The sequence below is a fragment of the Urocitellus parryii genome, chromosome 3 (assembly GCF_045843805.1).
Source record: "Urocitellus parryii isolate mUroPar1 chromosome 3, mUroPar1.hap1, whole genome shotgun sequence".
Lineage (NCBI taxonomy): Eukaryota > Metazoa > Chordata > Mammalia > Rodentia > Sciuridae > Urocitellus > Urocitellus parryii.
This window is the reverse complement of record NC_135533.1, coordinates 219,158,870-219,175,223: the sequence shown is the minus strand read 5'-3', so window position 1 is coordinate 219,175,223 and position 16,354 is coordinate 219,158,870.

The following is a 16,354-nucleotide window of genomic DNA, read 5'->3' as shown; positions in this document are numbered from 1 at the left end:
CAGCCGGGCTTCGACCTTCACCTCTGGGGGACAACTGTCCACCCTAGAAAAGTGGCTGGCCAGCCCGCAGGCTGGAGTGACAGCGGCCCGGTCTCAGCTCGGTCAGCATGACGTCTCCGCACCCCTCGCCTCAGTTTCCCCACCTGACAGATGGACAGGCAGGGTCAGGCGAGGGGTCCCACTCCTTTGTAGGAAGTGGCAGAAGCTTTCCTTGGAAAGGTCAGCTTGCAGAAGGCCAGATGGTCCCTCCTCCAGATCTGGGTGGCGCTTGCCAGGGTCCCGCAGCGGCGGTGACACAGGACCACAGACTGAGTGGTTCAGAGACGCGCTGTCTGCTTGGGGGTCTAGGAGGCAGAGTCCGGCACCGGCGGCACCGGCCTCCCTGGCCCAGCCCAGCTGCAGCAGGCTGGCCTGCTGAGGCCCAGGGAGAGTCCTGGGCCTCCTCCTCTGGCTCCAGGCCCCCACAGCCCTCTGCTTGTCCCCCTCCTCCAACTCTGACCCTCCTGCCTCCTCTCAGGAGGACCCTGTGGTGACCCTGGGGACTCCAGCGCAGGACCTCCCCTGAGGCCACCTGCAGTCCAGGACCAGGACCAGGGCTGGGGAACAGCCCCCGTGAGCCCCGCTGCTCAGCCTCCCTCATCCCGGCCTCTGCCTGGGAGCTGGAGACCGTTCCCGTGGACACGCTGAGCCTCCAGCCTTCCTCAGTTACTTAGTACTGGGCGAGTATTTATTGAGTACCTGCTGGGTACCGGCCTTTCTGGGGCCAGCATCCTGGTGTGCGGCCCTACAGAGCTCAGGCCCCAGTGCCGGCTTGGCGCTCTGCTAAGTGGATCAGTTCAGTGTGATGGGACCAGGGAGCCGCCTTGTGTAGGGCGGTCAGACAGCGCCTCTGCCCCGTGCCCTGGTGCCCCTGTGCCGTCTGCACGGAGCTCTCATGGTGCCCACAGCAGAGTCCTGGTGTCCCACTTCCAGGGCTCCAACGGGACCCAAGCCGAGGGCCAGGTGCACGGGGTGGAGGGCCCCGGGGTCGCTGTGCGCAGAGCAGGAAGCCGGCCCCACAGGCTCAGCGGGCAGTGCACGCTTATCTAGCACCCAGGACCCCGGCTCCATCCAGAAGGCGGAAGGTGTGCCGCGTCTGGACGCAGCCGGTGCCCTGTGGGAGACACCAGTGGCCGCCAGGAACCGCAGAGCGCTCCCATCTGCATTCAAACCTGCGCGCATGACCTTCAGGCCAAGGGTCAGATTCAGCTCCTGATCTGTTGGACTCTGATGACGTGGAGTCACAAGTTGGACGCACACAGGACGAGTGGACAGGGGCTCTGGAAGCGAGGCCCACACTTCACAGCGAAGCCCTTTCGGGTTCTGCCTGTGGCTCTGGGCACTGAGCCCAGTGCTCCACCGCTGAACCCTTCTTTGGTTTTATTTGGAGACAGGGGGCCCAGGCTGGCCTGGGACAAGCCTCTTCCTGGACAGTGCTGGGCAGCTGGACGACGGGCCCTCTGAGTGGTGCTTGCACTTGTGACCAGTGATCCCACGTCTTCCTCGTGCAGCCAGCTCGGAGGATCGCGGCTGGTTCTACCTGTGGGACGCTGGACGCGGTGGGAATGCAGGGCGGCCGGCGGCTTCCCCAGGCTGGGCTGCTGGACTCAGGGAGGCCTTTTCCAGGAACGTTGGTTTCCCGTGAAGACCGCGGTGCCGGCAGCCTCTCCCAGGCCTGGAGAAAAGGAGCGAGGGAGGGGGCGGAGGCGGTGGTGGGGTGCAGCGTTTACTGACACCTACTGTGTGCTGGGGGGTTCTTACTTAAGCTGAAGCCCTCCGGGCCTCAGAGGACCGTGAGTCCTCCAGGCAGGCCTCCATGGGGTGGAGGTGCTCCGTGACGGACTTGGGGGGACACAGGACCCACGACTCCTTAGAGCTGGGGTCCTAACGGTGGGCAGGAGCCTGCCTGGTGACGCAGTGGAAGTCAGAGCCAGCATCCCTGAGAGGGCAGCCGTGAAGGGCCAGTCGGTGTCTCTGAAGAGCCTTCCCCTCCGAGCCAGGAGAGTGGCCTCGTCCCCACCACAGTGCTCCCCAGGTCTAGAGCCGGGGAGGCGCGTCCGGGTCTGGAGCACCGGAGTCAGCATGGGGCTGGTCCAAACCAGGGGTCAGTCACTCCGCTCTGGGCCATGTCGGCCTGGGGCCTGTATTTATGGGCACCCAGCGGGTCCCCCTCAGTAGAGCCCAGGTGCTGGGCAGGCCCACGAGACCCTCCACCACAAACTGGTAGAGACCACTCTCTGGACTTGGCAGGGAGCCTGAGCTGGAGCCGGGCAGGGGTGGAAGGTGGCCTCTCCGGCTGGGGAGGGACGCAGTGCTGTTGCTGGCGGGAGGAGGCCAGGGGCTCTCGGCTGGGGCCGGGCTCCAGGGAAGCTCTGTGGGCCCCGGAGACCCTACTGGTCATCTTCACAGAGGCCCAGCTGGCCCTGCTCACTCAGTGACCCGCCCCGGAGCATTCCCAGGGCCCCCAAGTGCACGGGAGGCTGACATCAGGCCTGGGAGCCCTCCTGGGTGTCGGTGGACCTAGGGTCAGCCAGGCCCACCTCGGCCGACGTGGCTCCTACCTGGGCAGCTCCCCGGAGCATGCAGAGCAGCTCTGAGTGACCGGCAGGACGGGTGGAGACGGGGCTCTGGGAGCAAGGAACGGACTTCAGTGGGAAGCCTGGGCAGTGGGAAGGTGGCCGCCGGGGCTTGGCCCCTGGCAGGAGCCTCAGACACCCCGAGGGCAGGGACCCGCTCTGGAAGCGCCGGCCCTCCAAGCCGGCCCTCTGAGTGCTTCCTGGGGCAGGGCCACCAACCTGCCTGCCAGGCCCTGGCCGGGGGCCACTGCTGCCTGGCACCCGAGGACTGAGCCTGTGGTCCTCCCATCCCTGGGTCCCCGGCTCACCCTGCGCCCTCCCTGGCACGGACCCGGCTTCCGAGGATGCCCCAGAAGATGGGCCGGGCGTGGGCGTCGATCGATAGCTCTGTCCGCTGCCCAGGCTGGCGGAAGCAGGGCCCATCCGGCCGCCTGCTGTCCCCCACCCCACCCTCCAGGAAGGTGGATAAGGCCCCGGGACCCTCTTGAGCGGAGCCCGGCACCGGCCTGCCGCCGGGCGATCCTATCTCCCATGGAAGGGCCCAGTTCCTGAATTGCCCCGACGGCCGGGCCGCGGGCTGCACCGCAGCCTTTAACAGCCTGGGCCTAATGTTTTATTGTCGGTTTTAAGAGTGTAATTAGTTCAAGTGTAAACAGAAAAAACCTGCTTAATTAAGAATTTTTAAACAGGGGCATAAAGCGGCGGCGGAAACATTGACGAACCCCGAGCTGCCTTCATAAAATCGATCGGGGAGGAGGCGGCGTGGAGGGCCGGGCGGGGCGGGGCGCTGGGGCTGGCCTCCCCATGGATGCCCTCGCCTGCCCGGCCAGCACCCTGGGGACCTGCGGGTTTACGATCGGGGTCTCTGGAGGGAATCTGATGATTCTTACGCATTAATGGAGGCGACAGTTGGCCTCACGGAACTTCCGGGTGGCTGGGAGCAGCGCCCGCGACCTGGGGCTGGCTGGTGGTGGGAACCCCCACCCCAAGGGAGGCCCGGCCCTCCTCCGGCCCGGTGGCCACTCTGCCCCATTGGTGCGTCTTGGCTGTCCAGGGCCGTCCCTGGTGGACCCCGCCTGCCTGGGCTGCAGGATGTGACTCCCAGTGACCCAGGGCTCTGCCGGCACAGGTGGTGCTGGGGCAGACTGGGGCACGGTGTGTGGCCCGGGGTCCTCCTCATGCAGAAGGGGCAGAGCACCCCCCATGGACTCCAGGCTGGGTGGGTGGCCAGCTGGGCCCAGACCCGTCACAGCAGTCAGGAGGCCCAGGTCGCCCCGGTCAGCTCCTGAGTCTGAGCTCCCGGGCTCCGACGTGGTGGCTGAGAAGTTCCCAAGGCCCCACGGACCTGCTGCTGTGGAGGCCTGCAACCTGGGGGTGGAGGGTCCAGGGCCGGCCTGGGTGCCCTCGTCCAGCCTGGGTCTGGGGGTTCCTGACCTTCAGAGACTTTCTGAGGGGGACGGTATTCCCGGCACCTTAGCGCTTGGGGCTGGTGGCTGGGCCAGCTCCCGCGTCTGGGACCCTGCTGGGGCCCAGTTTGGGCAGGAGACAGGTGTGGCTGACCGAGGTCCTCACAGCGGTGCCTGAGCTCGGGAATCACCATCTCTGCACCCCACGTGGCTGGGACACTGCCGTGTTTGACAGGCAGGGACACAGGGCTTGCCCAGGCCGCACAGCGGCCAGGGTGTCCAACCAGGAGCTCGGCCACAGCCCCTGGGCTCAGGGACACCTTCTGGGGCATCAAAGAGGCGGAGAGGCACCAGGGCAGCCCAGCAAGTCAGCACAGGGGACAGTGTCAGTCTGACTGAGAGTGGGTGTTCCTAACAGGTCACAGTGACAGTGACAGGGAAGGGCCGGCTGCCCAGCCTCATCTGCTCCTGGCCACAGCGCGGGGGGTGGCAGACCGGGACTTCTCTCTACCCGGGAGGCGAGGCCAGCGGCAGAGGTCAGCACTAGGGCAGATGGGTGTGTGCCGTCGCCCGGGGCTGAGGCCTCTGTCCCCCTCAGTCCCCCTCTGTCCCCCTCTGCTCTCTCCCTGGCCGTCCTCCTTCCCTCCCTCCACTGCCCCTTTCTGGTTGGCACCTTTTCTGGGCTCTCTCTGCCCCGTGGTTTCCCCTCTGGTTCCGTCTGACTCTCTCTCGACCTGCCCTTTACAGAGCTCAGAGAAAGCGTCCCGGGAGCCCCCTCCCAGCAGGGACGGGACGAGTGGGGGTCACTCCCCCGGCCCGACCCCCCTGGCCTGGGGAGGGTCTCTGGACTGTGGAGGGTGCAGGAGATCAGGATCCCACTCCCGCTCCACCAAAGGAAAAAAAAAGAAAGGTCAGGTTTGGCCTCCTGACCGTGCGGCTGTCCTGGTCAGCCCCCAGGGGTCCCTGCCCCGCTGTCCCGCCGGCCAGGCCTGGCCTCTGCCCCCACCCTGAGCCGCCCCGCACAGACAATCTGATCCAGGAACCCCACCTCAGGATCCACCCTGATAACTCAAAAGCCTGGGTCAGCGCCCGTCTGCAGCACCGCGGCTGCCTGTCCACCGCGGGAGCCCTCGGGAGGACCACGGTGTGCCTGGGCCATGAAGGGAAGGCCGCCCGACACCCAGACCAGCGGGCTCAGGGACGGCCAGGCACAGCGGGACACGCTGCAGGGTCACCCTGGGGTCTGCGGATCTCAGAGCCACAGACAGGGGCAGCCCGGGGGGCTCCGGGTGGGGGCGGGAGTCGTGCCCACTGGGCAGAGCTTCAGCTGGGGGAGATGGCGGTGGGGACGGCTGCTCAGCCCCGGCACTGCCCCGGGCCCCTGAGCGACACTTGGACAGGGTCCCGTCTGTGTTTGTGGCTTTCACCACTGCCATTGTCTGGACCGGCAATGTCCCCCAGGCCCTGCCTTCAAGGCCTGGTCCCCTGGGCTGCTGGCAGGTGATGGTGCCCTCAGTGGCCTGGTGGGAGGGCCCGGGTCCAGGGTGGGCGTGGAAGAGGACTCGGATCCCCTCGTTCCTGGCCACTAGGCCAACCGTCAGCCGGGCTTTCCACCACGATGGTCATCACAGGCCCAAAGCACTGGGGGCAACTGGTCACAGACTGAAACCTCAGGAGCCGGGGGTTCAAAGAGACCTTTCCTGTTTATAAAGCAACCGTCGCGGTGTTTGTCACAGTCACAGAAATCTAGGGTTCAAGCGTGTTTAAAACTCAAGGACAGATTGACACACTGTGAGTCCCTCCCACCTCATGCCCGGGGCTCTTGTTGGGGGTCATCGAGTGGGAAGAATCCTGCCACACTGTCCCCGGGGGGTTCTGACCCGGGGATCAGATCTGTCATAGATCCTCTGTGGGAACGCCCTCACTGTGGCCTCTGAGGTCGTGAGGAAGCACAGCTAGTGAAATGTCCATCCAGAAGGGGCCCTCGACACTCGGGGTCTACCTGGTGGGGGGCAGGCTGCAGCCATTCACAGTGCAGTGTAATGACTTGTCCCAACTGAACACCAAGGGGTAGGGTTTCAGGAAAATCGTGAGGACAGAGGGCATCCATCCATCCATCTGCCTGTCCATCCACAGATCCACCCTCCCTCCCTCCCTCCATTCATCTACCCATCCACCAGTCCACATATCCACACATCCCTCCTTACCTCCATCCCTTCATCCATCCATCCATCCGTCTGCCTGTCCACCCACATATCCACCCTCCATCCGTCTGCCTGTCCACCCACAGATCCACCCTCCCTCCCTCCCTCCCTCCATCCGCCCATCCGTCCATCCCTCTGTTCTTTGATCAGCAGGTGAACACTAATTTTGTTTTGTCTTGTTTTTTTTTTTACTGTGGACTGAACCAGGGCCCGTTTACTTCTCAGCTACACCCTAGTTCTTTTCTTATTTTGTTTTGAGATGATCTCACCAAGTTGTCCAGGCTGGCTTGGATCTTGCCACCCTCCTGCCTCAGCCTGGTGAGTCACTGGGGTGACAGGTGTGGCCACTGTGCCCAGCCTGGACACACACTCTTGCACAAGCTCAGCCTCCTCGAGGTCCTGGCCTACCGGTCTCTGGGGAGAGGGGTGAGTCCGGGGTCTTGTGGCTCTTCCACGTGGCACGGCCGAAACATTCCTGTACTACTGAACATAATAAGCTAAACAGGCTTGCAGTTTTGAAATCTGTGCCAGGGAGCAGAAACCCGGGCATCCAGTGGTGAGCACCTTTAGCTGACCGGCACGTCCACCTGACTGCCCCTCACCCACTCTGGCAGGTGGCATTGCTTGCGGTCTTGGGTCCTTCCTCCTGGCCTCGGACAAGAGCCCCTCCACCTGGCAGAGCACTGAGCGTCTCTTCCAGCCTCACCCTTGGGGACAGAACAGAGGGACTCATGCCCGGCACCTGCTGTGTCTACTGGAGGGACAGACAGGGACACAGGACGAGGTGGGTGGAGGGGTAAACGGAGCCCGGCTCACCATGAGCCATCAGCTAAGCGTCAGCCTGGGAGCCGGGGGAATGGAGGGAAGGGGTGCGGAGTGAGTGGTGGTGAGCAGAGGGCAGAGCCGCACTGGGCAGAGCCACGAGAGGCACAGAGCAGTGCCCACGCCACGTGTGAACAGACGTTGGGTGGACAGGTAGGTAGGCGCTGGGTGGAAGGGATGAACCGAGCCAGTGGCTGGGCGTACAGAGCGGTGGGTGTAGGGTGGGAGCGCCGACGGGGGCCTCAGGTGGAGGAGGGGGATGGAGGGACGGCGGAGGGACGGACCCAGGCCTGAAGAGTGGTGAATGGATGGGTCTACCATGAATCACGAGCTGACCGTGGGCTGTGTGTGCACTGTTGCACATCTTAGCCTCCTGACGGGATGAGTCTGGCATTGAGGATCTCCCGTGGCACCCCCCAGGGATTGGCCACCTGATGCAGGTGAATTCCCCCTCGAACTCTGCCTAAGATCCCACCCAGCACCTGCGATGGCACCCGAGATGGCACCTGCCGCGCTGACCATCAACATGCTGACCGCAAGACGTCCGAAGCAAGACTCCGCCCTTGAACCTCACCCCTGCCTGGGATGCGCCCCTGAGATAAACCACGGGAGCCACCGTGTCTGGTTCCAGAGCCCAGGTGGACTGGATCTCTCAGGGGCTCCCTTTCTGAGTATTTGTGCTTTGTTATTTACTGATTACCGAGACTGTCAGTCTTAGGGTGGCCTGGACTATCCTGGGAAGGAAGAGGGACCCCTTAGGGGGACGCTGGCGGCCGTCTCCCCACAGGACAGGTGGATGATGGACGTGCGGATGAGTGGACACGTGGATGGGTGAACGGGGTTGACGATGACGGGTGATGGCTGTACTGTGGATGGTGGGTGGCTGGAATGACATCTGGCTGATGGGGGTGGACAGATGGAATGAACGGTCGCAGGATGGGGCATGGCCAGACGATGGATGGACAGAGGGATGACCATACTTGTGGATGAAGAGAAGAGACCTGGAGGGTGGCAGTGGTCCCCGAGTCCCACCGCCAGCGGGTCGTGCCATGGCTGAGGCCCCAACTTCTACTCCCTGGGGCCAAGGGAACGGAGGAGAGAGCAGATCAGAGGACCCGGCGACAACCAGGACAGAAAGGCAGTGCGGGGGGCCGGGCCCAGAGGGGCCAGGGGGGGTGGTGGAGGCCGCAGCCAGGTCAGAGCAGGGGAGGGGTCCACCTGAGCGCCAGCGCCCCTCCGCGTCTGCGGGTGCCCGTCGCTCAGGAGGGACAGGTGGGGTGAGGTCGGGCTGGGCAGGTCAGCTCTCCTGGACTGTCTCTCCCCCCCGGGGTCAGCAGGTGGCTCTTGGTCTGGAGGTTCCCGTCAGGGCACGTGGAGGGGCGAGCCAGGAGGGCGAAGTGACCGTCCACCTCCCAAGCCCCGCCCTGGGCACCAGGCCCTGGGGGCAGGCCTCGGGGGACAGGAGCCACTGCAGGCAGGTGGGGCCTGACCTGCCCAGACTGGCTGCCAGGCACCTGGGGGCTTTACTGTCCTACCCTTTCCTGAAAATGTGGAACTGCTCTAAATCAGCAGATTCAAAAGGAGAGGATAACGCCAGTTTCACGTTTCTCCTCCATAACCTCAGGTCTAAAACCAGTCTGGACTGTTTTCTCCTGTACTGGACACTGGGCCCAGGGTGCTCTGCCGCCGAACGGGTCTCACTAAGTCGACGAATAACCCTTAGACTTGCATGACCCTCCTGCCTCCGTCTCCCAAGGCACTAGGGTGACAGGTGTGCGTCACAATAACTCAAAAGCAAAATCTGGGACAAATCCTAGGCTGTACCACCCAAAATCGGGAGTTTTAGGGATGCAGCAAAATGTCATTAATGGGTGTGGAATCCCTAGGTTGTTGGAGTAAGGGAATTATTTATTCAAAAAAGAGTGGTCGCTGGGCTTTCACCTAGAAGTGACCGTTGGTAGCACAACCACCTCTGTCTGCTTCTCAAATTGCTAAGGGAACAGGCCAAGGAAGACACTGACCGTGACCCGAGGGAACCCAACAAACAAGAGGCATCGATAGAAGAAGAAACCGCGTCGTCATCGTCACAATAAGACTGAAGTCGACGACGTAGGGCTGGCTTGTGGCTCAGTGGGAGAGCCCTCCCCTAGCTCGCGTGTGGCCCTGGGCTCCTCAGCACTACACCCAAAAATTGCATAATAAAATAAAGGTATTTTGTCCATCTACAACTAAAAATATATTTTTAAAGGCGAATGAGAAAAACTCTCCTATTTATCCATAAAAATTCTCCATTCAGGGGGTTAAAAAGGAAAATCCAGGGGCACCGTGGCACATCATGGTCATCCGAGCACCTCAGGAGACCGAAGCGGGGGACGACAAGTCCCAGGCCAGCCTGGGCAACTTAGGGGACCCTGTCTGAAATGAAATAAAAAGAGCTGGGGGTGTGGCTCAATCCCCAGAAGAGAAATCCAAACAGAAACCCACCTTCAGGGGCACAGAGACCAGGTACCTCGGAAGGACCCAGGGCCCACGACTGTCCAGTCAGCACCACATGGGGTTCTGGAATGGGGGGGACAGTAGCAGGAAACCGAGGAAAGCCAAACGCTGTGTTGGGGCGGGGGTCACACGAGGGCCAGCGCTGCGTCCCTGGCCGAGGCCCACCTGCTGGCTGGCCAGGGGCTCTCGAGGCTCTGACGACCTGGCAGCCCTTCTGCAGCTACAAGACGACATCCCCGTCGGACCTCAGAGAGGACCCAGGTGACCTTGACCGTGGCAGTGACTTCTTAGAGACAACTCCAAAGGACCACGGGAAAGAAGAGAGTGAGCAGGCGGAGTCCCACTGAGGCGGCAACACCGTCCAGAGAATGAGGGGACAGGTCACAGGCCGCGAGGGGGTACTCGCAAGGACACAGCCGGCCAGGACTGTGTTGGTCTGCTTTCCATCCCAGGGACCCAAGTGTCTGCCAAGAGCAACTTAGAGGAAGAAGAAGAGTTCCGTTTGGCTCCTGGTTGCAGATGCTCAGCCCACGACCCGCCGAGTCCACGGCTCTGGGCTGGCGTGGAAGGACATGGGGGCAGGAGGCGTGGGAGAGGAAGCTGCTGGGCCCGGGGGGCTGGGAAGCCGAGGGAGCACACAGAGCCGGGGACCAGACCCAGGCCAGGGCCGTCCCCCAGTGACCCACTTCTTTCAGCCACACCCCGACCACCTTAGTCACCACCCAAGGGTCCATCCCATTACTGATTCACCCCACGGATCCATCTACCCATGAGGTCGCGGCTCTCATAATGTGACCACCTGCCCGGGGACGTTCCCGTCTGCTCTTCGGACGTCACATCCCAACCGTATCGTCCACGGCATCCCACCCTGGCCTCGGAAAGCTCTTGTCCACCTCACCACACAAAATGCATCGGGTCTGCCTCCAAGGATCCTGAGTCGGCAGGGTTCCGGCACTGCCCCCAAACCCAGATCCACAGTCTTCTCGGAGACTCGAGGCAAACCTTTTGCTGTGATCCCCAATGAAGAGCAAAAGCAAGTCACCTGCATCCAATATGTAATGACACGGAGCAGACGTTTCCATCCCAGAGACGGGGCAGAGAAACAAGGATGAGACCAAACCGAGACTGAAACCCGGCGAGGTAACACGTTCTGTAGTTCCACGTCCAGCACGGAGGGCACCCGGTGGCCACATGTGCTTCCAAAGGGCTTGGAGACACCTCGGCTACCCTGAGAGGGAGACCCGTGGCTGTGCCTGGCCCTGTACACCGCCAGCAGCCTTCCGTCCTGGATGCTCCACGTTCCCTGGCGTCTGGCCTCATTCTCACAGGCTCCTGCGGGGCCTCTGACCCTGGGCACTTTTTCTGGCCTCCAAGGCCTTCCTCTGAAACCTCCCTGGAAGCCTCCATGAATCATTAACTCCAGCACCCTGCATTCCTGAGAACCAGCCCCTTGTGCCACCACAGTTGCCAGGCCCTGGGACCCAGGCTGCCGTGGCCGCGGAGGGTCTGGGTGGCAGAGCATGGTGACACAGATCCTGGGGAGCAACCTTCTAGGCTCTCCCAGGCAAACTCGCGCCCTGTAGCCTCTTAAATGAGTTTCCACCTCCACGCCCTGGGAGCTGCCAGGGAGGCTCGACCGTCTGACGCCCCAGGTGCCCAGGTGCACTCAGCTTCTCTTTAGTGGGCTGATCTCAGAAGCCACACGTCCTTGGCCCCAATTTTATGTGTGCTGCTCTGACCAAACTGAAAGTTGTTTCAAAACTTCTTTCTTCTCACTTCTAATTCTCACAGTAACCCTACCTAGAAGTTGCCGTAAGTACCCATGCTACTGCCGGCATGCTGTTACGCCTTCCGTTTCCTGCACCAGATTAAGCAGCCCATCACTTTTTTATTTATTTACTTTTAAGTCATAGGTGGACTCAATGTCTTTCTTTTATATTTATGTGCTGCTGAGGATCAAACCCAGTGCCTCATGCCTGCTAGGTGAGTGCTCTACCTCTGAGCCACAACCCCAGCCCCATCACTTTTTTAAATATATATATATTTTTTTTAGTTGTCAATGGACTTTATTTTTATGTGGTGCTGAGAATCGAACCCAGTGCCTCACACAGGCTAGGCGAGCACTCTGCCCCCGCGCCCCAGCCCAGCCCTAGTTCATCACTTTCCAAAGCCTTAGGGCATGGGAAAAAAATTTAGAGAAGCTTTTTTAAATTTTTCCCCAGAATGTAACACAAATGACCTTAAGTTCAATTTCCAGGCCATAGTGTGTGACCCAGTGACAGCAGACATCCAGGACAGGGGAGTCCAGAGACGGACTAGGCCCGCAGGTACCGGGCTGGGGGGACAGGTGGGGGCTGCTCCTGGGGACAGGCTTCCTTCCAGGGTGGTGGAATGTTCTGGAACTCGACAGAGGTGGTGGTCGCCTGGCCTTTTCATTCCCCTCTGGAACCGTGTGCAACCAGCTCCGCCTCCTGGACTTCCGAACTCCCACCAGAATCATGGAATCCTCAAGCTTCTCCAGCCTGCATCTCCAAACTCCTCCACAAACCAGCTCCCCAGGCTTCCGAACCACGTGGCCAGCTCAGTCACAAATGACCCAACGCCTGGTGTCAATTTCTGTGAGAGTCAGCTTCTTGTCACTGTGACCAAAAGGCCTGCAAGAACAACTTAGAGGAAGAAAAGTTTGCTGGGCTCATGGTTTTAGAATCCAGTCCAGGGTCAGCCAACTCGGCTGCTCTGGGCCCCAGCTGAGGCTGGACCTCGGGGAGGAAGGGCAGTGGTAGAGGAAAGCCATCAGCTTATGGACGGGAGGCTGGACCCGAGGGGGAAGAGAGACAGGCCCCTTGGGCATGCAGTGACCTGCTTCCTCCAGCCACACCCCACCTGCCCACAGTCACCACCCAGGGTCCATTCAAATGATTAATCCATCAAATGGATTGATCACTGATTCGGTCACGGCTCTGGAAATCTAAACCTTCACCTCTGAGCTTTCCTGCTTTGTCTGAGGTAGCTCATCCACACTGTAACAGACTGTTATCCAGAATACATGAAGAGCTCTGAAGATCTAACAACAGGAAGACAGGAAACTCAATTTTAAAATGAGACAAAAGAACAGAACCACATCAAAGAAGGTCTACAGACCTGGGCCTGGAGGTCACCCAAACACCAGCCATTCAGGGAGGCTGAGGCAGGAGGATGGCTGGAGCCCAGGACTTCAGGGCCAGCCTGGGTACCATAGCAAGACTCCTCCTCAAAATCAAAATTAAACAAAAAAAAGGAAGGAAGAAGAGAACGAGAGGAAAGAGGGAAGGAGGAAGGATAAAGAAATCCCAGATGAATCTGTAAGAGCGTAAAGAAAGAGCTGGACCCGTCATCCAGTGCTTAGGACGGGAGGCAGGAGGGTTCCAAGTCGGAGTCAGCCTCTGCGGTTTACGGGATCCTGTGTCAAAGAGAAACCTGAAAAGACGCAGCTCCGAGGAACAGCACCTGGTCTCAGCACCCCCCCCCAAAAAAAAAGAAAGAAAGAAAAGAAAAGAAAGAGTATTGGCCAAACTTATGGGCCACAAAGAATGAAACTAGAAATAAACAACCAAGTGTGGAAAAGGAGTGCCCTGGGTCAGGGCAGAAATCACCGGAGGGACAGGAGTGCTCCTCCAGAGTGCTCCTCCAGAGTGCTCCTCCAGAGTGCTCCTCTGCAGATGGCTCCGCTGCGGGCTGGAGCCATCCCTTCCCAGCGCACACGCAGCACGCAAGCAGGTTGCTAAAGGAAAAGAGCAGCAAGAGTCCAGGAAGCAGCGGCTCTGGAAGAGAAGCCCCCAGACCACACCAAGAAAAGAGAGAGCAGATTAATACAGACCAGGCCAAAATTAATGGCTCAGAAAGAGGAAAACAGCAGATTTAATAAATAAAACCCACTACTGCTTCTTTGAGGGGGAAAAAAAAAACTCCAAGACACTCTAAAGTCAATGAACCAGCCAGTGTCAGAGAGCAAGATGGAGATGGGGGGAGGGGGGTGGAGATGGGGGAGGGGACGGAGATGGGGAGGGAACAGAGATGGGGGAGGGGGACCGAGGATGGGGAGGGGACGGAGATAGGGAGAAGGGGGTGGAGATGGGGGAGGGAGGCGGAGATGGGAAGGGGACAGAGGTGGGGGAGGGGTGGAGGTGGGGGAGGGGGGTGGAGGTGGGGGAGGGGTGGAGGTGGGGGAGGAGATGGGGACAGAGATGGGGGAGGGACGGAGATAGGGAGAGGGGGTGGAAATGGGGAGGGGGGCGGAGATGGGGGAGGGGGTGGAGATGGGGGAGGGGGTGGAGATGGGGGAGGGGACAGAGATGGGGGAGGGGGACGGAGATGGGGGAGGGGATGGAGATAGGGAGAGGGGGTGGAAATGGGGGAGGGGGGCGGAGATGGGGGAGGGGTGGAGATGGGGGAGGGGTGGAGGTGGGGAGGGGATGGGGACAGAGATGGGGGAGGAGACGGAGATAGGGGAGGGGGACGGAGATGATGGGGACTCACACCTGAGGGAGGCTTCGGAAGCTCCAAGGAGAAACATGGAGGCTTCTGTGCTGATGAACAAGAAAACGGGGGAAATGGATGATTCTTCAGGAATCAGGATGATTGTTTAGGTGTCAATTGACCCTGAAAGCAGCTGACCCTGGGGAAGACCTCAAGGGGACCTTGCTGTCAGAGGGTGCCAGAGGCCCACACCCAAGGCCACTGAGATGCCCGTGCAGACAGGCCCTGGGCACCCGGGTCCCTGGCAGCTCCACCCCGGATGACCAAAATGTGTCCCTGGATGGAAGTAGGGACCTACAGGGTGGCCCGTCCACCTGGAGTGTTCCTGGGCCAGAGCAGGAGCCGGGTGACAGTCGCAGTGTGGAGGGACCTGAGGCCTGGTGCTCAGTGAGACCAGACACACAGGCTGCGGTCAGTGTGCGACCCGGGGACAGCAGACACCCAGGAGAGGAGAGCCCAGAAATGAGTGGGGCCATGCCTGCTGGCCGGGGGACAGCTGGGGCTGCTCATGGGGACAGGCTTCCTTCCAGGGTGGCCGAATGTTCTGGAACTCGACAGAGGTGGTGGGTGCATGGCCTTGTGCCAAGACAAACTCGAGGTCCGCCAGGCGCCCACCGTTAGAGCAGGCAAAAGTGCACAGCGCTGAGGGCCACTGAAGGAAATAAACCACCAAAGTAAAGCACACTCCCGGGGGCCATCTGCTGAAGGTCCCCGGGTAGTCGCCAGAGCCCACCAACCGCTGAGGAAGACCCGCCCCTGCACAGGCGGGACGGGGGCCACTGTGACCCTCCGCACGCCTGCAGCGAGGCAGCCCTGAAGGAGGGCCCAGCCGGTCTTCCGATTTGCCACTGGTGACTGGCCTGTGCCCTGAAGGGACGAGCCAGCACCTGGCGCCACACAGACACTTCTGCACAGCAGTTGGTGACGTGGAGCTGAGCAGAGGCCAGCGCCTGATGTGGCTCTCAGCATCTGCGGCCCTCGGACCACCGGGGCCGGACGGTGCCAGCCGCACAAGGTCGTGTGGGCCGGAGGAACGCAGGGCGGTCTCGTCCCCAGTCCCCAGGCCGTGACCCCCATCAGGGAAACACAGCGCAGCCAGGAGGGACCCTGCGGCCCAGGCCGGTCGGGGAGTGTGGCCCGGGGGGTTGGCGCCGCCGGCCGCAGCACCTGCGAAGACGGCCCAGGTGAAGGAGAAGGACACTAGAGCCGGAAGGACGCAGAGAGCAGGGAACAGACGGAGAGGTGCCCCCACCCAGTGCCGATGGAAAGCCCCATGGTGTGGAAATGCCGATTTCTATGTTAATCCATAATTTTTTATTTCAATTCCAATCAATAGTCCAATCAGAATTTTTCCATATTGCTTCTCAGCCTTTTGGCTGAGATCAAGTGTAAAAATATAATAATCATCATTCTTTTTTTCCACAGAGGGAAGGAGAACTGGACAGAACTATTCTAGAACGCAGGGCGGTGCCTACCCTGGAGGTGCCGGGGTTCATTTTTAGGAACACAGCTTTGCGGGGAGGGTTTTGCTTTGGGGAGAAGTGGCAAGGCGCTGCGGAATCACCTGGATTGGAAGGTCACGGTGTCCTTGCTAAGGGACGAGCTAGCTTAGAGCGAACAGGTGCAGCTGGTGACGGTGAAAGCAGAACCCAGTGTGTCTTCTAGGCCCTTTCTGATCCCAGAGAACACCCAGGGGCACCGGAGACCTCCCGCCACTCTGCCGAGATCCCCCCAGAGGCTCGGGCAGCATTTCGGCTTGTCTTGGAAAACTGGAAATAATCTAGATGCCCTCCACTCTGTCCAGCTGATGGCATGGTGGCCCTGCCACCGTGATTGAGCCTTGCCATGTTAGAAGCCGGCCTCGGCAGAGCCCGCACTTGAGGGCAGGGAGCCGGGCAAGGGTGAGGCCTGCTGGGGCCGCCCGCTGGTCCCAGGGGTCGGGTGAGGAAGCTGAGTCCCCTTACTTGCTGGGACAAGTTGCCACCCACCCCTGACGCAGGCGAGCTGGGTCAGGAGGTGGGGCTGAGCCCGGTGCAGTCTGCCAGCTGTCTGGGGTGCAGCACCAGGGCCACTGGGCCTGGGGCACGTTTCTGCCGAGAAAGGCCACTGACTCACGGCAGGACGTCCCACTAGACCCCAGCGTCCGGGTGCTGTGGCCTGTGGTGTCCCCTGAGAGAGGAAGTTCATTCACTTCGGGTTGGAATCTGAAAGACAGGAAGAGTCTGGGGTCCCACGTGACCTCAGGCCTCCCACAGGCCTCCCAGTAGCTGCAGGTGGGTGACCAAGCCCTTAGCAC